This window comes from Ranitomeya variabilis, chromosome 1, assembly GCF_051348905.1.
Source record: "Ranitomeya variabilis isolate aRanVar5 chromosome 1, aRanVar5.hap1, whole genome shotgun sequence".
NCBI lineage: Eukaryota > Metazoa > Chordata > Amphibia > Anura > Dendrobatidae > Ranitomeya > Ranitomeya variabilis.
The window spans coordinates 664,004,398-664,032,204 of NC_135232.1; the positions used below are offsets into that span (position 1 = coordinate 664,004,398).

Below are 27,807 nucleotides of genomic sequence, written 5' to 3' on the forward strand. Positions count from 1 at the left end.
CTCGTGTGTTTCCTGTCCCTGCAAGGAGGAGAAGGATGTCCTCCAGGGTGCTGTCAGGAGGGACGTCCTGGAAAAGGTATTTTCTGATTTCAGCAGTTTTATGAGGTAGGACCTCTTCCCATTTAACTGAAGATGACGCATAAGAGCCATCAGACTCTGAATCAGAATATTCCTGGATCTTCCTCTTTTTGGGAAGTGATGGACCAGGTGAGGGTGGTGGTGGCAGTGGAGGGGGGGGGCAAGCGTGGCTAAAGAGGTCTGAACCTCCCGTCTAACCAAGGAATGCATCTCTTCAATCAATGAAGGATGTTCAGCCCGGATTACTTTGTCCGTACAGGGTTGGCATAATTTTTTCTCCCATTTTAAGGGCAGTTTTCCATTACAAGTAGCACATTTGCGTTTAGTAGTAGTTTTATGGCCAGGCTTGTCTCCCTGAAATGAGAGAGGAAGCAGTATAAGAAGGTACACTGAAATCTACCTTTAAATGGGACCCATCCCTGCCACACTTACTGGGGCTTGGGGAGCGCTGGGCTCTGCAGCTGCAGGGCAAGACGCATCCATGCTGAGCAGGCTTACCTGAGACGTCTTCTGCAGCTTATATAGAAAATAAGGCTGCCCCAGCGCGTGGCAATTAGCCGCCCCTCCCCCTCCATAGTCCCAGGCAGGCGTGCGAGGATGCAGCGTGCCTCACACGCCGTTAGGCCATGCATTTCAGCAGAGTAACGCTCCTTCACACAGGAGCGGCGACCCGGAAGTGAAGCGTCACGTGACTTCCGGGTTCGCCGAACAGCACGCACAGGAGGGAGAGACGCCGGAGAGCTCAGGGAGGCCTCCAGGATGGGCTCACCGGTCCGCTTTACCCCCGCAAGGGGACGCAGGAGGACCGAAAATGCGGTCCCAGAATAAAGGAGACGGGAGCACAACGGAGGAGGAAGCCCTGGGGGCCCGACCACCAATGCCCGGCACAAGAAATAAGGTACACTGCCAGAGCCGGCCGCGCAGCGTACCAGGAACCTCTCCATGCCCCATGAGGAACAGGAAAGACACTGGTTAATGAGAGGTGGGAGGGGTTTTTAACCTCTTGTGCTTCCTGTCCCCCATTACGGTATGGAGCCAACCTCCTGGGCTGTCGTGGAAGGCAAATAGAGAAAAAATGTTAGTCCACCTACTGGGATTTCCTTACTGACGGTATCTACTACAACTAGTTGAATCGGAGCCACTAAACAATGCACCTTTCTGCTTTGTTTCCTTTGTATCTCAGCGATCATTTTGTGTCTCAAACGGCCTCCTTCTGTTAAATGGCCGTCTTCTAAAGGCTCTCCTACAAGAAGGAAGAAATTGTTTAGGAAAACCCTTCCTTCTCTCCTGCTTTGTTGAGTAGGTCATCAAGAACTTTCCCAAACAGAAACTCACCCTGGCACGGGATTGTACAAAGTCTAGATATGGACTGTGCATCCCCTTTCCATCTTTTAAGCCAGAGGGCTCGACGAGCCGCATTCACTTAGGCCAGCTGATCTAGCGGCCAAACGCAGAGAATCTGCTGATGCATCAGCCAAGAATGCTGCAGCACTTCTGATCAATGGAACTGCCCCTAGGATCTTTTCTCTCGTTACTTTGCCTTTGACCTGCTGCTCCAGCTGATCTATCCACACTAAAAGGGATCTCGCTGTGCATGTACCTGATATGGCAGGCTTAACCCCTTTACCCCCAAGGGTGGTTTGCACGTTAATGACCAGGCCAATTTTTACAATTCTGACCACTGTCCCTTTATGAGTTTATAACTCTGGAACGCTTCAACAGAACTTGGCGATTCTGACACTGTTTTCTCGTGACATATTGTACTTCATGATAGTGGAAAAATTTATTTGATATAACTTGCATTTATTTGTGAAAAAAATGGAAATTTGGCAAAAATTTTGAAAATTTCACAATTTTCCAAATTTGAATTTTTATGCCCTTAAATCACAGAGATATGTCACACAAAATACTTAATAGGTAACATTTCCCACATGTCTACTTTACATCAGCACAATTTAGGAACCAACATTTTTTTTCTTAGGGAGTTATAAGGGTTAAAAGTTGACCAGCAATTTCTCATTTTTACAACACCATTTTTTTTTTTTTAGGGACCACATCTCATTTTAAGTCATTTTGAGGGGCCTATATGATAGAAAATACCCAAGTGTGACACCATTCTACGAACTGCACCCCTCAAGGTGCTCAAAACCACATTCAAGAAGTTTATTAACCCTTCAGGTGTCTCACAGGAATTTTTGGAATGTTAAAAAAAAAAAAAAAAAAATTATTTAAACACAAAATTTATTTCAGCTCCAATTTGTTTTATTTTACCAAGGGTAACAGGAGAAAATGGACCACAAAAGTTGTTGTACAATTTGTCCTGAGTACGACGATACCCCATATGTGGGGGTAAACCACTGTTTGGGCGCACCGCAGAGCTCGGAAGGGAAGGAGCGCCATTTGACTTTTCAATGCAAAATTTACTGGAATTGAGATGGGACGCCATGTTGCGTTTGGAGAGCCCCTGATGTGCCTAAACATTGAAACCCCCCACAAGTGACACCATTATGGAAAGTAGACCCCCCAAGGAACTTATCTAGATGTGTTTTGACAGCTTTGAACCCCCAAGTGTTTCACTACAGTTTATAACGCAGAGCCGTGAAAAAAAAAAAAATTTATTTTTTTTATCCACAAAAATTATTTTTTAGCCCCCAGTTTTGTATTTTCACAAGGGTAACAGGATAAATTGGACCCCAAAAGTTGTTGTCCAATTTGTCCTGAGTACGCTGATACCCCATATGTGGGGGGGAACCACTGTTTGGGCGCATGGCAGAGCTCGGGAGGGAAAGAGTGCCATTTGGAATGCAGACTTAGATGGATTGGTCTGCACCTCCCAAGGTGTTTCACTACAGTTTACAACGCAGCTGTGAAAATAAACAATCTTTTTTTCCCACAAAAATGATTTTTAGCCCCCCAAATTTATATTTTCCCAAGGGTAACAAGAGAACTTGGACCCCAAAAGTTGTTGTCCAATTTGTCCCGAGTACGCTGATGCCCCATATATTGGGGTAAACCCCTGTTTGGGCGCACGGGAAAGCTCGGAAGGGAAGGAGCACCGTTTTACTTTTTCAATGCAGAATTGGCTGGAATTGAGATCGGACGCCATGTCGCGTTTGGAGAGCCCCTCATGTGCCTAAACAGTGGAAACTCTCCAATTCTAACTGAAACCCTAATCCAAACACACCCCTAACCCTAATCCCAACGGTAACCCTAACCACACCCCTAACATACCCCTAACTCTAATCCCAACCGTAAATGTAATCCAAACCCTAACTTTAGCCCCAACCCTAACCCCAACTTTAGCCCCAACCCTAACTTTAGCTCCAACCTTAACCGCAGCCCTAACCCTAGCCCTAACCCTAGCCCTAACCCTAGCCCTAACCCTAATCCTAGCCCTAACCCTAACCGGAAATAAATACATTTTTTTAATTTTGTTATTTTTCCCTAACTAAGGGGGTGATGAAGGGGGGTTTGATTTACTTTTATAGCATTTTTTTATAGCGGATTTTTATGATTGGCAGCCGTCACACACTAAAAGACGCTTTTTATAGCAAAAAAGTTTTTGAGACTCCACATTTTGAGACCTATAATTTTTCCAGATTTTGGTCCACAGAGTCATGTGAGGTCTTGTTTTTTGCGGGACGAGTTGTCGTTTTTAATGGTAAAATTTTTGGACACGTGACAGTTTTTGATCGTTTTTGATTTTGATTTTTGTGAGGCAGAATGACCAAAAACCAGCTATTCATGAATTTCTTTTGGGGGAGGCGTTTATACCGTTCCGCATTTGGTAAAATTGATAAAGCAGTTTTATTCTTCGGGTCAGTACGATTACAGCGATACCTCATTTATATCATTTTTTTATGTTTTGGTGCTTTTATACGATAAAAACTATTTTATAGAATAAATAATTATTTTGGCATCGCTTTATTCTGAGGACTATAACTTTTATTTTTTCTTTGATGACGCTGTATGGTGGCTCGTTTTTTGCGGGACAAAATGACGTTTTCAGCGGTACCATGGTTATTTATATCCGTCATTTTGATCGCGTGTTATTCCACTTTTTGTTCAGCGGTATAATAAAGCGTTGTTTTTTGCCTCGTTTTTTTTTTCCCCTACGGTGTTCACTGAAGGGGTTAACTAGTGATATAGTTTTATAGGTGGTCGTTACGGACACGGCAATACTAAATATGTGTACTTTTATGGTTTTATTTTTTTTATTTAGATAAAGAAATGTATTTATGGGAATAATATTTTTTTTTCTTTATTTAGGAATTTTTTTTTTTACTTATGTGGAAATTTTTATTTTTACTTTGTCCCAGGGGGGGGACATCACAGATCGGTGATCTGACAGTTTGCACAGCACTCTGTCAGATCACCGATCTATCTTACAGTGCTGCAGGCTTACCAAGCGCTTGCTCTGAGCAGGCACTTGGTAAGCCACCTCCCTCCCTGCAGGACCCGGATGCCGCGGCCATCTTGGATCCGGGCACCTGCAGCGAGGAGGAGGTAAGAGACCCTCGCAGCAACGCGATCGCGGTGTGCCGGGGGCGGTCCGTGACCGCTCCTGGCACATAGTGCCGGATGTCAGCTGTGATAATCAACTGACACCCGGCCGCGATCAGCCGCGCTCCCCCCGTGAGCGCCGCCGATCGCGCTGGACGTACTTTCCCGTCGGTGGTCATACCGGCCCACCCCACCTCGACGGGATAGTACGTCCAATGTCAGAAAGGGGTTTAAGGCTCCCGTATTCGTTTCCCTAGACCTTTTAAGTAAAGCTTCAGTTTTACGGTCTAGTGGGTCTAACACTCCTGCTTCTTCTACAGGAAGAGACGATTGTTTAGAGGTGGATGCCACTGCCGCATCCACTTTTGGGACTTTAGACCATACTTCCAGCTCTTCATCACTGAAAAGGTAACGTCTTTTTGAAGAGGATGGGAGAAACCCTTTAGCATGTTTATCCCACTCTTTTTTGACCAGATCTTTAATAGCAGAAACAACTGGGAAGGCTCGACTTTCTGGGCTAGGCCAGCAAACATAATATCTTGTGCTGACCTGGTCTCCTTCATGTCTGGGCAACCCATAGTATTCCAGACAGATTTTACAAGGTTATCTATGCTATCCATTGGAAAGCATGCTCGGCCATCATCAGAGGAGCTAGTTGACGACCCTGAGGTGTTAGATGACCGGATTAAGCCCTCTTCTGACTGAGCTGGATACCGGGGGGGAAAGGCTTCTTCCTCCCTGCTTGTTTGAGCTTTTGGATCACAGAGATTGGATCTCTTGCCTAATTAGGCCATGTGCACACGTTCAGTATTTTTCGCGTTTTTTTGCTATAAAAACGCGAAAAAAACGCTAACATATGCCTCCTATTATTTACAGTGTATTCCGCATTTTTTGTGCAAATGTTGCATTTTTTTCCGCGAAAAAAATCGCATTGCGGAAAAAAAAGCAACATGTTCATTAAAAATGTGGAATTGCGGGGATTCCGCACACCTAGGAGTGCATTGATCTGCTTACTTCCCGCATGGGCCGGGGAAAAACCATGCGGGAAGTAAGCAGATTATGTGCGGTCGGTACCCAGGGTGGAGGAGAGGAGACTCTCCTCCACGGACTGGGCACCATATAAATGGTCAAAAAAAAAAAGAATTAAAATAAAAAATAGCCTCACCGCTGCATGCTGCCGCTTCGGTTCCTAAAGATGGTGTGGTTCAGGACCTGCGATGACGTCCCTGTCTTGTGATTGGTCGCGAGACCGGTCATGTGACCGCTCACGTGACCGCGACGTCATCGGAGGTCCTGAACCACACCATCTATAGGAACGGACGCCGCTGAGGATATCGGCTGTCTGCAGAGGGTGAGTATAACCATTTTTTAATTTTTTTTTAGTAGTTTTAAACATTCTATCTTTTACTATAGATGCTGCATAAGCAGCATCTATAGTAAAAAGTTGGTCACACTTGTCAAACACTATGTTTGACAAGTGTGACCAACCTGTCAGTTTTCCAAGCGATGCTACAGATCGCTTGAAAAACTTTAGCATTCTGCAAGCTAATTACGCTTGCAAAATGCTAAAAAAAACCCGCGAAAAACGGGAAAGAAACGAGAGAAAAAAAAAATGCGGATTTCTTGCAGAAAATTTCCGGTTTTCTTCAGGAAATTTCTGCAAGAAATCCTGACGTGTGCACATACCCTTAAGGCTCTGATACTGGTAGCTGTTACTGCAGACTCTTCCTGTAAGGTTGATTAATGCAGCTGGGACACAACCTCTTGGGATATGCATCAGAAAGGGGTTGCATACACAGGGCACATTCCACATGCTTTGATTTACTGGTTTTCTTAGCCTATGAGGGAGAGTATAGAGAAAGAAGGGGTCAGCTTATAAGTAGAGCATTTTATACACCTACCTAGATTTCCAAATGAAATGCAAACTTTACTTTCCTTGATGAGTGTGTCAATGACTGCCTTCTGGACATCTGTCAAGTCAGCAGTACTCCCCATGATTGTGGAGCCTACTGAAACAGACTAAGGGACCTTTTTAAACACTAAGGAAGCTCTTGCAGGTGTTTTTTTGTTAATTTTTCTAATTTACTGAGATAATGACTTTTGGGTTTTCATTGGCTGTAAGCCATAATCATCAACATTAACAGAAATAAACACTTGAAATAGATCACTGTTTGTAATGACTCTATATGAGTTTTACTTTTTGTATTGAAGAACTGAAATAAATTCGCTTTTTGATAATCTAATTTTGTGAAATGCACCTGTATTTTATATATAGCCCTTCTGCTACACGGGAGGTTTCTGGCCTCCCTGAGCTCGCCTTAGGACACTTGCGTTATGGTTTGACAGGTGTACCCCCTTAGTGGCTGAGGAAAACTAAATTAAATATCAAGGCTCCTAACACTATAATACCTACCCTAGGTGGCTGTTATAGCATAGTGGTTATGGTACACAACCACTAACATAGGAGACCGGGGTTCAAATTCTGGCTCTGCCCTGTTGGAAATAACATACCAGTAGTCATCCTTGGGCAAGACAACCAACACTATAGTGCCTACCTCAATAAACATGAGTGTCATGAACAAAGTCTTGCTGGCTCAGACATCACCCAGATTCAAAAGGTCCGCGTCAGATGTCGAGGAACCAGGACAATCTGATGATAAATGGACAAGGCAAGAGAACCTGGATCTGATGGAACAGCAGACCAAATGAGAGAGTATATATGAAGCGTATGAGGAAATTCTGGATGGATCCAAAACCTGCATGTCCACTGACTGAGTAACAACTAGTCAATATTTCAATATCATAAATAGAAAGCTATTATCACAACTTGAGATGGATCAACTGCACTGATCCATGTCAACATGAACATGAGGACCTGGAAGAACCCTGAAAACCATGATTCATCCTGCACCCAGACAGCACTACAGCTGATCTGAAACAGAAGATCCTAGATACCATCAATAACAGAGATTGACTGCCAAAAAGATGCAAATAGAGCACTTGCATCAATACCTACCACCACAACTAAAACGGATTTAGGCTACTAAGAACAACAGAAGTCTGTGCCCCCTTGGAAAAGAAGACTGGAGACAAAGATCAAGGTGACACGAAGGGAAGCCAATTAACAGAAATGCAGAAGGGTGTAAAGATCAAGAATAAAGGCCCCGTCTCACATAGTGAGATCGCTAGCGAGATCGCTGCTGAGTCACAAGTTTTGTGACGCAACAGCGACCTCAGTAGCGATCTCGCTATGTGTGACACGTACCAGCGATCAGGCCCCTGCTGCGAGATCGCTGGTCGTGTCGGAATGGCCTGGGCCGTTTTTTGATCGTTGAGGTCCCGCTGACATCGCTGAATCGGTGTGTGTGACACCGATCCAGCGATGTCTTCACTGGTAACCAGGGTAAACATCGGGTTACTAAGCGCAGGGCCGCGCTTAGTAACCCGATGTTTACCCTGGTTACCAGCGTAAATGTAAAAAAAAACAAACAGTACATACTCACCATCTGAAGTCCGTCAGGTCCCTTGCCGTCTGCTTCCTGCTCTGACTGAGTGCCGCCGTACAGTGAGAGCGCAGCACAGCAGTGACGTCACCGCTGCGCTCTGCTCTCACTGTACGGCGGCTCAGTCAGAGCAGGAAGCAGACGGCAAGGGACCTGACGGACATCAGATGGTGAGTATGTACTGTTTGGTTTTTTTGGTAACCAGGGTAAACATCGGGTTACTAAGCGCGGCCCTGCGCTTAGTAACCCGATGTTTACCCTGGTTACCCGGGTGCTGCAGGGGGACTTCGGCATCGTTGAAGACAGTTTCAACGATGCCGAAGTCGTTCCCCTGATCGTTGGTCGCTGGAGAGAGCTGTCTGTGCGACAGCTCCCCAGCGACCACACAGCGACAAAACAGCGACGCTGCAGCGATCAGCATCGTTGTCTGTATCGCTGCAGCGTCGCTGTGTGTGACGGGGCCTTAAGACCAAGTCAGACAAAGTACAAAGGCCTGAACCCAATTGAAGACCTAGAGACTGTTAAACAAAGCACTTTCTGCAAGACTAGAGAGATGCACTAGAGAAGCTGAGACTAAGATGATAAATGCCCTGTTCTCCAAAAAAAACCATCCAAGGTGTACTCCCAACTACAGAGCAACAGCACAAAGGCAGCAACTCCAATAGCAGAGACTGAACAATACTAGAGGAACATATGGGAGAATGGAAAAAACACACAACAACAGTGCAATGTGGCTGCAAGATCTGACAATGAAAGCAACCACCTAGAGCAAGAACCAGTCACCATTACAGAAGCAGACATCCAGCAGCGTGTCAAGAACATGAACAGCTGGACAGCACCTAGCTCAGACAGGATTCACACCTACTGGCTAAAGAAATTAACAGTGGTACATGAACGCATGGCAAAGCAGATGAACCAACTGCTAGAAGCAGGCCACCACTGAGATAGCTAACACAAGGTAGAACAGTGCTAATCATGAAGGATCCTCACAAAGGAAGAGTTCCATCCAACTACCGCCCAATAACCTGTCTAACAACAACATGGAAACTCCTGTCAGGCATCATAGCCACCAAGCTACAGAACCATATGAACCAGTACATGAATTCAGCTCAGAAAGGCATTAGGGCTGACACCAGAGGCTCTAAGCATCAGCTCCTTGAAGATAGAGCAGTCGCTCAAGACTCAAGATCCAGACAGACCAATCTCATTGACTATGACTCAATGCTACACACACACACGAATCTGTGAATGCTTGGCTCTCTACAATGTCAACAAGAAAATAAAGAACCTTCCTCACAAACTCAATGGGGCAATGGAGAACAACTCAACACAACTAGCACAAGTGATCATCAAATGCGGCATACACCAATATGATGCACTGTCCCCATTGCTGTTCCGCGTAGGCTTGAACCCCCTCAGTCAAATAATACAGAGTCTGGCTATGGATACAAGTCCAAGAGTGTAAGCACCATCAGCCACCTCCACTACATGGATGACATCAAGCTGTATGCGAAAAACGAACAAGACATCCATTCACTGATCCACCTGACAAGGATATACAGTGAAGACATCGGGATGTCCTTCGGACTGGAGAAGTGCAGCCGGTTGGTAATAGAGAGGCAAAGTAGTCAAGACTGATGGAGTGGAATTACCAGCAGGACACATAGCAGATGTACAAGTACCTCGGCATCCCACAGGGATACGGTAACAATGATGAGGAGTCAAGGAAAGCAGCAAAATTCAAATACCATCAAAGAGCAGCTCTACACTGTGTGCAGAATTATTAGGCAAGTTGTATTTTGATCACATGATACTTTTTATACATGTACTACTCCAAGCTGTTCAGGCTTGAGAGCCAACTACCAAGTATATCAGGTGATGTGCATCTCTAATGAGGAGGGGTGTTGTCTAATGATATCAAAACTCTATATAAGGTGTGCTTAATTATTAGGCAACTTCCTTTCCTTTGGCAAAATGGGTCAGAAGAGAGATTTGACGGGCTCTGAAAAGTCCAAAATTGTGAGATGTCTTGCAGAGGGATGCAGCAGTCTCGAAATTGCCAAACTTTTGAAACGTGATCACTGAACAATCAAGCGTTTCATGGCAAATAGCCAACAGGGTCGCAAGAAGCGTGTTGGGCAAAAAAGGCGCAAAATAACTGCCCATGAATTGAGGAAAGTCAAGCGTGAAGCTGCCAAGATGCAATTTGTCATATTTCAGAGCTGCAACGTTACTGGAGTAACAAAAAGCACAAGGTGTGCGATACTCAGGGACATGGGCAAGGTAAGGAAGGCTGAAAAATGACCACCTTTGAACAAGAAACATAAGATAAAATGTCAAGACTGGGCCAAGAAATATCTTAAGACTGGCACATCAAGAGTCACTCTCATTTCAGAAGTCCATAAAACCTTTGAAAAGTCAGAGGCTGGATCAGTAAAGGGCAGAGAGCTCCACTCAGATGCCAGCAAGGTGGAGGTGGGGTACTGGTATGGGCTGGTATCAATGATGAACTTGTGGGACCTTTTTGGGTTGAGGATGGAGTGAAGCTCAACTCCCAGACCTACTGCCAGTTTCTGGAAGATAACTTCTTCAAGCAGTGGTACAGAAAGAAGTCAGTATCGTTCAAGAAAAACATATGATTTTCATGCAGGACAATGCTCCATCACATGCCTCCAACTACTCCACAGCGTGGCTGGCCAGTAAAGGTCTGAAAGAGAAAAAAAACAACATGGCCCCCCTTGTTCACCTGATCTGAACCCCATAGAGAACCTGTGGTCCCTCATAAAATGTGAGATCTATAGGGAGTGAAAACAGTCCACCTCTCAGAACAGTGTCTGGGAGGCTGTGGTGGCTGCTGCACGCAATGCTCATCGTAAACAGATCAAGCAACTGACAGAATCTATGAATGGAAGGCTGCTGAGTGTCATCATAAAGAAAAGTGGCTATATTGGTCACTAATTTTTTGGGGGAGGGGGTTGTTTTTGCATGTCAGAAATGTTTTTCTAAATTTTGTGCAGTTCTACTGGTTTACCTGGTGAAAACAAACAAGTGAGATGTTAATATATTTCTTTTTTTATTAGGTTGCCTAATAATTCTGCACAGTAATAGCTACCTGCACAAACAGATATCCTCCTAAGATAGCCAAATCTAAAAAAAAAAACCACTCCAACTTCCAAAAATAGTAAGCTTTGATATTTGAGTCTTTTGGGTTGATTGAGAATATAGTTGTTGATCAATAATAAAAATAATCCTCTAAAATACAACTTGCCTAATAATTTTGCACACACTGTAAGTACCAGATCCATAGAAGCAAGAATCTACCATACAAGACAAAACACAAGGTGAAGACTATGCAAAGAAACCTCAGAAACCGTCCAACACAAAATGGCAGGATGCAAAATGCAAGCAGGAACAGCGTATACCGAACGCCACAACCAAGTAGTGGGAATTGTATACAGGAACATCTGCACAGAATATGGGCTAAGTCCCCCTAAGTCCAGGTGGGAGACCCCAGAGAAAGTGGAGGAGAATGAATCCTGTGGGACTTCAAGATCCAGACAGATAAGCAGGTGTTGGCGAAGTGTTGGTGTAGTGATAGACAAGGATCACAAGACAGCAATGATAATAGATGTGGCAGTGCCAAGTGACAGCAACATCAGAAAGAAGGAATATGAGAAGCTGGAGAAATACCAGGTCCTCTAAGGAGGAGAATTGGAGTAGATGTGGAAGGTGAAGGCAACAGTGATTCCAGTGAGCATTTCGAGCAGTGACCGCTAAGTTGGAATAATGTCTACAACGGATCCCAGGAGCAACATCTGAACTCTTTGCCCAGAAAAGCGCAATGCTGGGAACAACCAAGATCCTGCGCAGAATCCTCAAACTCCCAGGCCTCTGTTAGAGGACCCAAGAATGAGAAAGAACATTAAAGCCCACCCCCATTGGGGTAGAGAAGGAAGAGATTATACACTGCAAAAAAAATAAATAAATAAAGGGAACACTTAAACAACAGAATATAACTCCCAAGTAAATCAAACTTCTGTGCAACCAAACTGTCCACTTAGGAAGCAAACACTGTTTGACAATCAATTTCACACGTTGTTGTGCAAGTGGAATAGACAACAAATGGAAATTGGCAATTATCAAGACACACTCAAAGGAGTGGTTCTGCAGGTGGGGACCACAGACCACATCTCAGTACCAATGCTTTCTGGCTGATGTTTTGGTCACTTTTGAATGTTAGTTGTGCTTTCACACTCCTGGTAGCATGAGTCGGACTCTACAACCCACACAAGTGGCTCACGTAGTGCAGCTCATCCAGGATGGCATATCAATGCGAGCTGTGGCAAGAAGGTTTGCTGTGTCTGTCAGCGTAGTGTTCAGAAGCTGGAGGTGCTACCAGGAGACAGGCCAGTACACCAGGAGACATGGAGGGGACCATAGGAAGGCAACAACCCAGCAGCAGGACTGCTACCTTGGCCTTTGTGCAATGAGGAACCGGAGGAGCACTGCCAGAGAACTCCAAAATGACCTCCAGCAGGCCACAAATGTTCATGTGTCTGCACAAACAGTTCTAAACAGACTCCATGAAGATGGTCTGAGTGCCCGACGTCCACAGATGGGGCTGTGCTCACAGCCCAACACCGTGCAGGACGCTTGGCATTTGCCACAGAACACCAGGATTGGCAAATTCGCCACTGGTGCACTGTGCTCTTCACAGATGAAAGCAGGTTCACACTAAGCACATGTGACAGACTTGACAGAGTCTGGAGATGCCGTGGAGAGTGATCTGCTGCCTGGAGCATCCTTCAGCATGACTGGTTTGGCAGTGGGTCAGTAATGGAGTGGGGTGGCTTTTCTTTGGAGGGCCGCACAGCCCTCCATGTGCTCGCCAGAGGTAGCGAGATGAGATCCTCAGACCCCTTGTGAGATCATATGCTGGTGCGGTTGGCCCTGGTTTCCTCCTAATGCAGGACAATGCCAGACCTCATATGGCTGGAGTGTGTCAGCAGTTCCTGCAAGATGAAGGCATTGAAGCTATGGATTGGCCCACCCGTTCCCCAGGAGCCGATTGAAAACATCTGGGACATCGTGACTCGCACCATCCACCAACATTACATTGCACCACAGACTGTCCCAGGAGTTGGCGGATGCTTTAGTCCAGGTCTGGGAAGAGATCCCTCAGGAGACCATCAGCCGCCTCATCAGGAGCATGCCCAGGTGTTGTAGGGAGGTCATACAGGCACGTGGAGGACACACACACACACACACACACACACACACACACTACTGAGCATCATTTCCTTGTCTTGAGGCATTTTCACTGAAGTTGGATCACCCTGTAACTTCATTTTCCACTTTGATTTTGAGCATCATTCCAATGCCAGACCTCTGTGGGATATTAGTTGTGATTTACGTTGATCATTTTTAGGTTTTATTGTTCTCAACATATCCCACTATGTGATGAATAAAGATTTACAACTGGAATATTTCACAGCTATATCTAGGATGTGGGATTTTAGTGTTCCCTTTATTTGTTTTAGTATATACAGTATATTTATTTTCTTTTTTCAACACACTAGTAGCATGTACAAGACCATACACAGCTCGTAAACGAAATACTGTGTAAATGAATACACAGTGAAACATAGGCTTAATGTGACTCCACCCACCCCCCGAAGTAGGAAAAATCTTCCAGTAACAAGCCCCAATATAGGAAATAGATGGGAACTAATTTACATAATGCAATAATTGTGATGATTCATACAGAACCCTTTACATTATTGTTGGCAGCACATCCTCTATGTATATGGGTGTCTGTACTATTTTGTGTGTTTTTTCTTTTAAAAACGTTGAACTAAAAATTAAGATCAGTTCATAAGAAAATTATTTGTGATCCTTTCTTCCTGACCAAGTTTGCAGACTTTCCAAACTCGGTCAAGAAGAGAAGATCACATGCTGCATTTTACACTTTTTGCTGTATCGCTAATACAAATACCGTATTTTCCAGCGTATAAGACGACTTTTTAACCCCTGAAAATCATCTCAAAAGTCAGGGGTCGTTTTATACGCCGGGTACGGCGTGTGCAGGGAGCGGTCCTGTATGGTTCTCAGGGTCTGAAGGAGAGGAGAGTCTCATTCAGGCCCTGGAATCCATATTCATGTAAAAAAAAAAAAAAAAATATATGGGATACTTACCCTCCGATGGCCCCCGGCTCTCAGGGGTGCAAGCGGCGGGCGGCCTCCGTTCCTAAGGATGCATTGAGAGAAGGACCTTCGATGACGTCATCGAAGGTCCTTCACTCAATGCATCCTTAGGAACGGAGGCCGCCGCTTACACCGCTGAGAGCCGGGGGGCCATCGGAGGGTAAGCATATCCCATATTTTTTATTTTTATTCTTTTTTTTTTTTACATGAATATGGATCCCAGGGCGTGAAGGAGAGTCTCCTCTCCTCCAGACCCTGGGAACCATCCGCACCGCACACGCTGTATAAGATGACTGGGCATATAAGATGAACTCCGTCTTATACAGCGAGTATATCCCAAACTCCATATTTTATATGGAAAAGTTGGGGGTTGTCTTATACGCCCAGTCATCTTATACACCAGAAAATACGGTAAATGTTAATTTCCTATTGGTTTCTTATTCTGTTACCCATACGATAAAAGTTTTCCCACTTTAGAATCATATGTCCCAACTGGTATGATTTCTGAGCCACTTTCAGATTTTGTTCACGTTGAGTTTTTAGAAGAAATGTTCTTTTTAAGAAACACCAAATTTATTTTATACGGATTTAAAACGTTTCCACTTAGTTTTTGCTTCGAAAACTCAGCAAAAAGACCTTAGGGTATGTGCCTAAAACTCTTTTTGCAGAGTTTTTGGATCGGAAATTGAGGGTTTGACCATGATTTTTCTGCTCCAAAACCTCCTCAAACAGTGTGTACACATACTCTTACACTATCTCAAAGTTTTGTTTGGTTTTTTTTAAGCAGATTTTCATCTAAATCCTCCTAAAGAAAAAAAAAATCTCTTCCAATTAACTTAAATTTCTCCTTAAGAAGTTTTGAAAAATTCCTGATAGGCTAAAGAGTCTGCAGGTCCTGGAGGAAACATCTCAAAATTATCCACTGTCCACCCAAAAACCTTTTTCAGGAAAAACAAAACAAAAAAAACAAAAAAAAAAAAACACCCTCTAGCCCCCTTACAAAAAAAAAATAAAAATTCTGGAGTGGTCTTCTTTGCTAGAAAGCTCGTGATTTTTGCACTTCTGAAAATAGCTCTGTTACCATAGCTTAAGAGATCCATCTTTCCACCAGTTCCATATGAGAAATTCTACCGTATATGTAAAACTCTACATCATATCCTGGTAATTGCGAATACGACAATCCCCGAAAGAAGTCTTCTTCCCCCATAAGTGAAGCAGCAGTAATTTGTAGAAGTGTTTTATTTGGGCATTTCTCCTTATATCTGTAAAGTGTACATTTACCATCAGCGTAACAGCTAATGATTAGCAAAAGAGTAACTATACCTAATGTAGTTAAATAGAACGTTCTCTGGCACAAATAATGCATAAATTTCTCCACTACATGTATAAAATGTATAGATTTAAATGTTGCACTCTGCCTGTAACACCTAAGCGGAGGGAGCAATAAGTGCCCTACTGGGATCAAAGATGAATTTAATAGACGTATAATGCTTCTGGGTGTTGCTGCTGTAATATGAACTCTAAAATGCAGCCTTGTAAAACCTTGATATATGCAATGGTGTCAGAAATATATAATTGCTAGAATGGGTCAGAAATGGTCCCCAATGATTTATGTACATGTATAGGAAATCAACTACTTGTTATTTTGCGTAGGGTAAAGCTGGACATAATAACGTTACATTAGCTCAGGGGACACACACACACACACACACACACACACACACACACACACACTATGATAACACAAGGGGTCTTTATCAGAGAAAATAACCATGCAGGAAGTACAGGGTTTGGACTGCAAAGAACTGGGGTGAAAATTTATTTTATATTCCGAAACCCCCTTTAGACTGTTTGGAACATCTGGAAGAAGGATTGGCTAAGAGAAGAAAAGCGCTCTACCATGAGTGAAGCATCCTGAGACCGCTCGTGTGGGGTTTCTTTTCATCCATGGAGATGGGATCACTCATACTTTTGCCTAAGAACACTGGCATGAATAATAAATGAGATATAACATCCTCCAAGAACAACTCCCAACGACAATTTAGTGATGGACTATGCTTTATCCAGCATGACGGAGACCATGTTACAAGGAAAAAGTGATAACGAAGTGGTTCAGTGAACAAAACATTGAAATTTTGGGTCCTTGACCAGGAAACTCCCCAGATCTCAATCCCACTGAGAACCTGTGGTCAATTCTCAAAAAACAAGTAACTAAACAAAAACAAAAATTGTGATAAACTAAAAGCACTGATTAGACAAGAATGGGCAGTTATCAGTCAGAATTTTGCCCAGAAACTGATATCCTGCTGCCAGGGCGAAGGGCCGAACTTTGGAAAAATAAAGGTCAAAATTAAATACTGAGCCTTTACATAAATGTAATGCTCAATTAAAAGTGTAAAAACATAAATTATTTAGAATTGTACTGCGGTGACGATAGCAACATCAGACTATAAGAATGAAAGACACTGACGCAGCAAAACTTCGTGAAAATTGAGGTTTGCTTCAGTCTCAAAACTTTTTGCCACGACTGTAGAGTATAATAGCACACGAGACAAATACATGATATAATACTACAGCCTACACTATAATATTACAGGATACACTAACAGTACAAAGGATAAATATATTATATAATATTACAGGATACACTTAGGGTAAGTTCACACAGGACGTTTTTGCTGCTTTTTTGTCTGCAGCAAAACCTGATCATCTTGGCAAGAAGTTGCATCAAAAACGCAGATTTAGGTGCGTTTTTTGTTGCATATTTGTTGCGGGGGTTTTTTTCCCCTCTTTGTCCATGCTAAAGTCCTTGGATTTTCAGCAGCAAAAACACAGCAAATGATACCTGCGGTTTTTTTCAACACCCATTCAAGTCAATTGGTGAAAAATGCAGCAAAAATGCTGAAAATGACATGCTCTATGTCCAAAAAACGCAGCAAAGCCCAAAATACTGATCACACAAAAACCCAATGTGAGGCTTTGCTGGTATTGTAAAAAGCAGCTGAAGATTAGCATTAAAAAAACGCAGCAAAAACACCCAGTGTGAACGTCCCCTAACAGTACAAAGGATAAATATATACTATATAATATTACAGGATACACTATACATCAGTACTGGGAACACTATATAACAATACAAGGGAAACTATAATAGCACAGGGGATACTATAATAATATTACAGGACACACTAACAGCACAAAACACTATAATAGCACATTGGAAACAGTATAGAACAGAAGTAGGGACACTGGAATTGTTCAAGGGACACACGTTATAGTAAAGAGCAAACACGATAGCACTGAACACATATATAAGGGGAAACTATAATATAGCACAAGAGGCACTATCATAGGAATACAGAAGGCATACACTAGAATAGCACAGGTGACACTATATAATAGAACAGCACACACACCCTGTTTGACAGTCCAGCACACAATGGATAATAACGCTTACACACCGTATATTACCACACACACTCACTGTATGACAGCCCAGCACACACACACTATATGACAGTCCAGCACACACTGGATAATAACATTTACACACACTCACTGTATGACAGCCCAGCACACCCACACTGTATACTACCACACACACTGTATATTATTACACACACAGTATGACAGCCCTGCACCCCCACACTGTATAATACCACACACACACTGACAGCCCTGCACCCCCACACTGTATAATACCACACACACACTGACAGCTCTGCACCCCCACACTGTATAATACCACACACACACACTGTATAATACCACACACACACACACACACACACACACACACACACACTGTATGACAGCCCCACACACACACACTGTATATTAAACTCACTGTATATTAGCACACACACTCGGTATGACAGCCCAGCACACACACACACACACACACACACACACACACACACACACACACACACACACACACACTGTATGACAGCCCTGCACACACTGTATATTACACACTGTATATTAGCACCCCCACACTGTATATTACCACACACTCTGTATGACAGCCCCGCACACTCACACTGTATATTACCACACACAGTGTATGACAGCCCTGCACCCACACACTGTATATTACCACACACACTGTATGACAGCCCTGCACACACTGTATATTACACACTGTATATTACCACACACTCTGTATGACAGCCCCCCACACTCACACTGTATATTACCACACACACTGTATGACAGCCCCGCACACTCAAACTGTATATTACCACACACAGTGTATGACAGCCCCGCACACACACACTGTATATTACCACACACTGTATGACAGCCCCGCACACTCACACTGTATATTACCACACACTGTATGACAGCCCTGCACACACTGTATATTACCACACACTCTGTATGACAGCCCAGCACCCCCACACTGTATATTACCACACACACTGTATGACAGCCCCGCACACTCACACTGTATATTACCACACACTGTATGACAGCCCCGCACACTCACACTGTATATTACCACACAGTGTATGACAGCCCTGCACACACTGTATATTACCACACACTCTGTATGACAGCCCAGCACCCCCACACTGTATATTACCACACACACTGTATGACAGCCCCGCACACTCACACTGTATATTACCACACACTGTATGACAGCCCCGCACACTCACACTGTATATTACCACACAGTGTATGACAGCCCTGCACACACTGTATATTACCACACACTCTGTATGACAGCCCAGCACGCACACAGCGGCTCAGGTCACCTGTGTGGAGTGTCTGCCTCACAGGAGCTGTCTCCTTGCTGCGCTGTCCATGCGGGAGGATGCGAGGAAATCCTTCAGATCCAGGCTACAAATTGCAGCAGCGCCGTCCTGTCTCTCATTTAAATGTCTGCCAGCTGAGCTCCGCTCTGAAGCCCCCACACCATTGGCCGCCCTCAGCCCCGGCGCCGCTCTCATCCGCCCCTTTAACACTTCCCGGCCTCCTCCGGGACTCTGGCCCCCGCTGACACCTCCCGTCACACACGTGTCCTCGCAGCCTCACTGACAGGACCTGCGGGTGTGGGGCAGACACGGCTGTGTACACGGAGCGTCACTCCTCGGACGTAGAAACCAACCGCAGCGGCGGCAGAGGGGCTTCACTGCACCCGGCGTTTTGGGAAAAAAACAGAACTCTATTTCCACTTGGAGTTTTTTGTTTTGTTCAGAAAGGAATGGGTTTTGAAGTAAAAACCACTTCAGCTATTTTGTTTTATTTTGCTGCGGTGTTTTTGGAAGCATTTTTTTCCTGAATGTTTTTTTACAGCCTTTTTTTTTTACTTGCTGGGTCAGGGTCCGTGCACGCTGCATCGTTTAGGCATCTGTGTTTCTGCATTATTTTTTAAGCAGAAAACGCTTCAGAATTTATATTTTTTTGGCAGCTAAGGCTGGTTTCACATTTGCGTTTTTTGCCGCTGCGTTTTAGTGAAAAAAAGCATGCGTTTTTTCCCCTATATTTAACATTAAAAACGCATGCGTTTTTTTGTATGCGTTTTGTCGCGTTTTACGACGCATGCGTCGTTTCTATGCTTGCGTTTTGTTGCAGAAATGCAATATGTAGTAATTTCTAGAGGCGTTTTTTTGCCGCAAAAAAAGTATTGCTGTCTATGTAAACGCATGCGTTTTTAAGCACATGCGTTTGGTTGCGTTTTTAAACGCATGCGTTTCCATAGAAAAAAACAAGAATACACACTAAGGATCCCCCACCATCAAGGTGATAAAGGGATCCAAACCCTAACCCTAACCCTAGGGATACTAACCCTACCCCTAACCCTACCCCTAACCCTAGGGATCCTAACCCTACCCTTAAACCTACCCCTAACCCTACCCCTAACCCTACCCCAACCCTAGGGATACTAACCCTAACCCTCCCCTAACCCTAGGGATCCTAACCCTACCCCTAACCCTACCCCTAACCCTAGGGATACTAACCCTACCCCTAACCCTAGGGATCCTAACCCTAACCCTAGGGATACTAACCCTACCCCTAACCCTAGGGATCCTAACCCTACCCCTAACCCTACCCCTAACCCTAGGGATACTAACCCTACCCCTAACCCTAGGGATCCTAACCCTACCCCTAGGGATCCTAACCCTACCCTTAAACCTACCCCTAACCCTACCCCTAACCCTACCCCTAACCCTAGGGATACTAACCCTACCCTAACCCTAGGGATCCTAACCCTACCCCTAACCCTAGGGATCCTAACCCTACCCCTAACCCTAGGGATCCTAACCCTACCCCTAACCCTACCCCTAACCCTAACCCTAGCTATTTCTATTTATAGTGGGTTTTCTTGTTGATTTTGATGATTGGCAGCTGTCACACACTTCTCAGCATGCTTTCAAAAACGCAAACGCAGGAAAAAACGCATGTAAACGCGGCAAAACGCAGCGTTTTTTTACCGCATGCGAAAACGCATGCGTCTAAAAAACGCAGCGTTTGCACGCGTTTACATGCGTTTTTTTCACCACCTGCGTTTGCGTTTTAAACGCTGCGTTTTTAAACGCAAATGTGAAACTAGCCTAATACGTTGTTTTTTTGTGATGGATTTGCTGCCAACCTCTTTTTTCCCCCCTCATGTATGAGATGGTTGTGGTTTCCAAGTGGAAATTACCACAAGAATGGACCAGTCACCTCTTTTGGTTGCTCCACAGATTTCGAAACAGTAAAAATAAGTTAGAAAAGACGGAACATACAGAAGTCGTGCCAACATTCCTGCACTCCTCATTTGTGATGTTTATTTAGAGGGATCCAGGTGGAATCCAACATGCGTTGTATGCGGATGCATCCGCACGTGGCATTTTGACGTGCCCGCCGACCCCACGCATACAACGCCTGTCCCTGCGTACACAATGTTAAAGATAGGTATGCAAAACGCATGTGGAAGTAGACAGAGCTTAACGGAGGTTGTACGCAGCCATGCACAGACCAGCCAAACGCAAGTGTGAAACCAACCTAAGTATGGAGGAATATGCCTAAAAAAAACTACTTTTTTTCCCATCATTTTTTCAAAATCTCAAGGGAAAAAATGATAAACAAAAAAAATAAACAGCAAAGTGCTTTTCAAGCATTACAATGAGTAGGATGAGTCTTTTAAGCATTTTTCATAATTTTTTGAGACTTTTTTAAGTAGCTCCGCATAGAAAAAGTCGAAAAAAAATAATAATCATAATAGTGTGAACATGGCAGAGCTTTTTTTTTTTTTTAAAGCTCTTCCCTCTGAGCTATTGCCAGCTGGACAGTTCCATGCTAACTCAAATGTTTGTGATTGTCTCCACCCAGAGTTCCTGATTGGCTCCACCCTGATTGCACACCCTATTTGAACTTGGCATTGTACTCCCTTGTGAGATTATTGAGCTTTCAGTCTCTAGTCAAGCAGCCTTGCACCTGCTGTTTAGTCTCAAGATTCTACTACCACTCTGTGTATTGATTCCTTGCTATTCCTGAGTACACTATGTGCTGCTCCTTTAACCCCTTTCTGACATCGGACGTACTATCCCGTCGAGGTGGGGTGGGCCCATATGACCACTGACTGGATAGTACGTCCAGCGCGATCGGCCGCGTTCACGGGGGGAGCGCGGCGGAGCGCGGCCGGGTGTCTGCTGACTATCGCAGCTGACATCCGGCACTATGTGCCAGGAGCGGTCACGGACTGCCCCCGGCACATTAACCCCCGGCACACTGCGATCAAACATAATCGCAGTGTTCCAGGAGTATAGGGAAGCATCGCGCAGGGAGGGGGCTCCCTGCGGGCTTCCCTGAGACCCATGGAGCAACGCGATGTAATCACGTTTATCCGAGGGTCTCTTACCTCCTCCTCCCTGCAGCAGGCTCGGATCCAAGGTGGCCGTGGCATCCGGGTCCTGCAGGGAGGTGGCTTCACTGCGCCTGCTCAGAGCAGGCGCCGGGAAGCCTCCAAGAGCTGTGCACGTCAGATCGCCGATCTGGCACAGTGCACAGCAAAGTGTCAGATCGGCGATCTTACACTATAACATCATGTTCCCCCCTGGGGCAATGTTACAGTGTAAAAGAAAAAATTCCAAGAAAAAATGCAAAAAAAAAAATATATATATTGTTCCTATAAATACATTTCTTTATCTAAATAAAAAAACAATAAAAGTACACATATTTAGTATCGCCGCGTCTGTAGCGACCCGACCTATAAAACTGTCCCACTAGTTAACCCCTTCAGTGAACACCGTAAAAAGAAAAACGAGGCAAAAAACAACGCTTTATTATCATACTGCCGAATAAAAAGTGGAATAACACGCGATCAAAAAGACGGATATAAATAACCATTGTACCGCTGAAAACATCATCTTGTCCCACAAAAAACGAGCCGCCATACAGCATTATCAAAGAAAAAAGAAAAAAGTTATAGTCCTCAGAATAAAGCGATGCAAAAGTAATTATTTTTTCTATAAAATAGTTTTTATCGTATAAAAGCACCAAAACATAAAAAAATGATATAAATGAGGTATCGCTGTAATCGTACTGACCCGAAGAATAAAACTGCTTTATCCATTTTACCAAACGCGGAACGGTATAAACCTCCCCCAAAAGAAATTCATGAATAGCTGGTTTTTGGTCATTCTGCCTCACAAAAATCGGAATAAAAAGCGATCAAAAAATGTCATGTGCCCAAAAATGATACAAATAAAAACGTCAACTCGTCCAGCAAAAAACAAGACCTCACATGACTCTGTGGACCAAAATATGGAAAAATTATAGCTCTCAAAATGTGGTAATGCAAAAAAAAATTTTTGCAATAAAAAGCGTCTTTCATTGTGTGACGACTGCCAATCATAAAAATCCGCTAAAAAAACGCTATAAAAGTAAATCAAACCCCCCTTCATCACCCCCTTAGTTAGCGAAAAATAAAAAAAATAAAAAAATGTATTTATTTCCATTTTCCCATTAGGGTTAGGGCTAGGGTTAGGGTTAGGGATATGGCTAGGGTTAGGGCTAGGGTTATGGCAAGGGTTAGGGCTAGGGTTAGGGTTGGGGCTAGGGTTAAAGATACAGTTAGGGTTGGGGCTAAAGTTAGGGTTAGGGTTGGGGCTCAAGTTAGGGTTAGAGTTTGAATTACATTTACGGTTGGGAATAGGGTTGGGATTAGGGTTAGGGGTGTGTCAGGGTTAGGGGTGTGGTTAAGGTTACCTTTGGGATTAGGGTTAGGGATGTGTTTGGATTAGGGTTTCAGTTATAATTGGGGGGTTTTCACTGTTTAGGCACATCAGGGGCTCTCCAAACGCGACATGGCGTCCGATCTCAATTCCAGCCAATTCTTCGTTGAAAAAGTAAAACAGTGCTCCTTCCCTTCTGAGCTCTCCCGTGCGCCCAAGCAAGGGTTTACCCCAACATATGGGGTATCAGCGTACTCAGAACACATTGGACAACAACGATAGGGGTCCAATTTCTCCTGTTACCCTTGGGAAAATACAAAACTGGGGGCTAAAATATAATTTTTGTGGAAAAAAAAGGATTTTTTATTTTCACGGCTCTGCGTTATAAACTTTAGTGAAATACTTGGGGGTTCAAAGTTCTCACAACACATCTAGATAAGTTCCTTGGGGGGGTCTAGTTTCCAATATAGGGTCACTTGTGGGGGGTTTCTACTGTTTAGGTACATTAGGGGCTCTGCAAACGCAATGTGACGCCTGCAGACCAATCCATCTAAGTCTGCATTCCAAATGACGCTCCTTCCCTTCCGAGCTCTGCCATGCGATCAAACGGTGGTTCCCCCCCATATATGGGGTATCAGCGTACTCAGGACAAATTGGACAACAACTTTTGGGGTCTAATTTCAACTGTTACCCTTGGAAAATTACAAAACTGGGGGCTAAAAAATAATTTTTGTGGAAAAAAAATTTTTTTTATTTTCACGGCTCTGCGTTATGAACTGTAGTGAAACACTTGGGGGTTCAAAGCTCTCACAACACATCTAGATTAGTTCCTTAGGGGGTCTTCTTTCCAAAATGGTGTCACTTGTGGGGTGTTTCAATGTTTAGGCACATCAGTGGCTCTCCAAACGCAACATGGCGTCCCATCTCAATTCCAGTCAATTTTGCATTGAAAAGTCAAACGGCGCTCCTTCCCTTCCGAGCTCTGCCATGCGCCCAAACAGTGGTTTACCCCCACAAATGAGGTATCAGCATACTCAGGACTAATTGTACAACAACTTTTGGAGTCTAATTTCGTCTCTTACACTTGGGAAAATAAAAAATTGGGGGCGAAAAGATCATTTTTGTGAAAAAATATTCTTTTTTATTTTTACGGCTCTGCATTATAAGATTCTGTGAATCACTTAATGGTTCAAAGTGCTCACCACACATCTAAATAAGTTCCTTAGGGGGTCTACTTTCCAAAATGGTGTCACTTGTGGGGGGTTTCAATGTTTAGGCACATCAGGGGCTCTCCAAACGCAACATGGCGTCCCATCTCAATTCCAGTCAATTTTGCATTGAAAAGTCAAACGGCGCTCCTTCCCTTCCGAGCTCTGCCATGCGCCCAAACAGTGGTTTACCCCCACAAATGAGGTATCAGCATACTCAGGACTAATTGTACAACAACTTTTGGAGTCTAATTTCGTCTCTTACACTTGGGAAAATAAAAAATTGGGGGCGAAAAGATCATTTTTGTGAAAAAATATTCTTTTTATTTTTACGGCTTTGCATTATAAGATTCTGTGAATCACTTAATGGTTCCAAGTGCTCACCACACATCTAAATAAGTTCCTTAGGGGGTCTACTTTCCAAAATGGTGTCACTTGTGGGAGGTTTCAATGTTTAGGCACATCAGGGGCTCTCCAAACGCAACATGGCGTCTCATCTCAATTCCTGTCAATTTTGCATTGAAACGTCAAACGGCGCTCCTTCCCTTCCGAGCTCTCCCTTGCGCCCAAACAGTGGTTTACCCCAACATATGGGGTATCAGCGTACTCAGGACAAATTGTACAACAACTTTTGGGGTCCAATTTCTTCTCTTACCCTTGGGAAAATAAAAAATTGGGGGTGGAAAGATCATTTTTGTGAAAAAATAGGATTTTTTCTTTTTACGGCTCTGCATTATAAACTTCTGTGAATCACTTAATGGGTCAAAGTGCTCACCACACATCTAGATAAGTTCCTTAGGGGGTCTACTTTCCAAAATGGTGATACTTGTGGGGGGTTTCAATGTTTAGGCACATCAGGGGCTCTCCAAACGCAACATGGCGTCCCATCTCAATTCCAGTCAATTTTGCATTGAAAAGTCAAATGGCGCTCCTTCGCTTCCGAGCTCTACCATGCGCCTAAACAGTGGTTTACCCCTACATATGGGGTATCGGCGTACTCAGGTCAAATTGTACAACAACTTTTGTGGTCCATTTTCTCCTGTTACCCTTAGTAAAATAAAACAAATTGGAGCTGAAGTAAATTTTTTGTGAAAAAAAGTTAAATGTTCATTTTTATTTAAACATTCCAAAAATTCCTGTGAAACACCTGAAGTGTTAATAAACTTTTTGAATGTGGTTTTAAGCACCTTGACGGGTGCCGTTTTTAGAATGGTGTCACAATTGGTTATTTTCTATCATATAGACCCCTCAAAATGACTTCAAATGAGATGTGGTCCCTAAAAAAAAAATGGTGTTGTAAAAATGAGAAATTGCTGGTCAACTTTTAACCCTTATAACTCCCTAACAAAAAAAAATTGGTTCTAAAATTGTGCTGATATAAAGTAGACATGTGGGAAATATTACTTATTAAGTATTTTGTGTGACATATCTCTGATTTTATTGCATAAAAATTCAAAGTTGGAAAATTGCAAAATTTTCAAAATTTTCTCCAAATTTCCGTTTTTTTCACAAATAAACGCAGGTAATATCAAAGAAATGTTATCACTATCATAAAGTACAATATGTCACGAGAAAACAATATCAGAATCACCGGGATCCGTTGAAGCGTTCCAGAGTTATAACGTCATAAAGGGACAGTGGTCAGAATTGTAAAAATTGGCCTGGTCATTAACGTGCAAACCACCCTTGGGGGTAAAGGGGTTAAACTATACTGCTACTCCTTTAAAGGCAACCTGTCAGCAGGATTGTGCGCAGTAACCTACACACACCGTCAGGTCGGCGCTGAAAGGCTACGGTCACACTATCAGTATTTGGTCAGTATTTCACATCAGTATTTGTTAGCTAAAACCAGGAGTGAGTCAAAAATACAGACTTGGTGACTTGTTTCTATTATAGCTTTCCCCTCTGTTTCTTCTACTCTTGGTTTTGGCTTACAAATACTGATGTAAAATACTGACCACATACTGATAGTGTGACCATAGCCTTAGGCTGCCATCACACTATAAGTATTTGGTCAGTATTTTACATCAGTATTTGTAGTCAAAACCAGGAGTGGGTGATAAATACAGAAGTGGTGCATATGTTTCTATTATGCATTTCATCTGATTGTTCCACTCCTGGTTTTGGCTTACAAATATTGATGTAAAATACTGACCAAATACTGCTAGTGTGATGGCAGCCTAAGGCCAGGGTCACACTAGAGAGTTTTACGGACGTATGAGAGGCGCAAAAACAACGCATTGCACACGGACCAATGATTCTCTATGGGGCAGCTCCTATCTGCCGTATATTCCTCAGCCGTATTTTACAGGCTGAGAAAATCGCTGAATGCTGCGTTTGTCAGCGTATTGCGCAAATAAATCCATCAATGAAAGTCTATGGTGGCGTGAAAAATACAGACTACACACGGACCATCAGTGTGACTTGCGAGAAATGCGCACCGGTGTTCTATAGAAAAGCCGGTAATTCAGTGCAGTGTACAGTAAAATCACACTGACAGGTTAGAATAGAATAGGTAAAATAAATGTCTACACATAGTATAGGTATATATATATATATATATATATATATATATATATATATATATATATATATATGTCAGTGAGACACCCACACATATACAGTATATATATATATATATCTATATTTAATACAGCGCTAGATAGCATAAAAGCTGGTAATTCAATTACCGGCTTTTACTATCTCCTTGGGGGCTCTAGCTGTTAAAATAAAGGGTTAATTCACGGAAAAAAACTGGCGTGGGCTCCCGCGCAATTTTCTCCGCCAGAGTGGGAAAGCCAGTGACTGAGGGCAGATATTAATAGCCTAGAGAGGGACCATGGTTATTGCCCCCCCGGCTAAAAACATCTGCCCCCAGCCACCCCAGAAAAGGCACATCTGTAAGATGCACCTATTCTGGCACTTGGCCTCTCTCTTACCACTCCCCTGTAGTGGTGGGATATGGGGTAATAAAGGGTTAATGCCACCTTGCTATTGTAAGGTGACATTAAGCCTGGTTAATAATGGAGAGGTGTCAATAAGACACCTATCCATTATTAATCCAATAGTAGTAAATGGTTAATAAAACACACACACATTAGGAAAAAAGTATTTTATTGAAATAAAGACACAGGGTGTTGTAAT

General features: G+C 43.5%; 1 protein-coding gene across 1 annotated transcript in view; it reads right to left on the bottom strand.

Annotated features, from left to right (window-relative positions):
• GREM1 (gremlin 1, DAN family BMP antagonist) overlaps positions 1 to 19,190 on the bottom strand; it is a 96,728-nt gene extending 77,538 nt beyond the window's left edge. The window contains exon 1 of the mRNA XM_077263534.1: positions 19,052 to 19,190. The gene's annotated coding sequence lies outside the window, so the exon portion shown is untranslated. The remainder of the gene's footprint in view (positions 1 to 19,051) is intronic.
• Between the last annotated feature and the right edge of the window lie 8,617 nt (positions 19,191 to 27,807).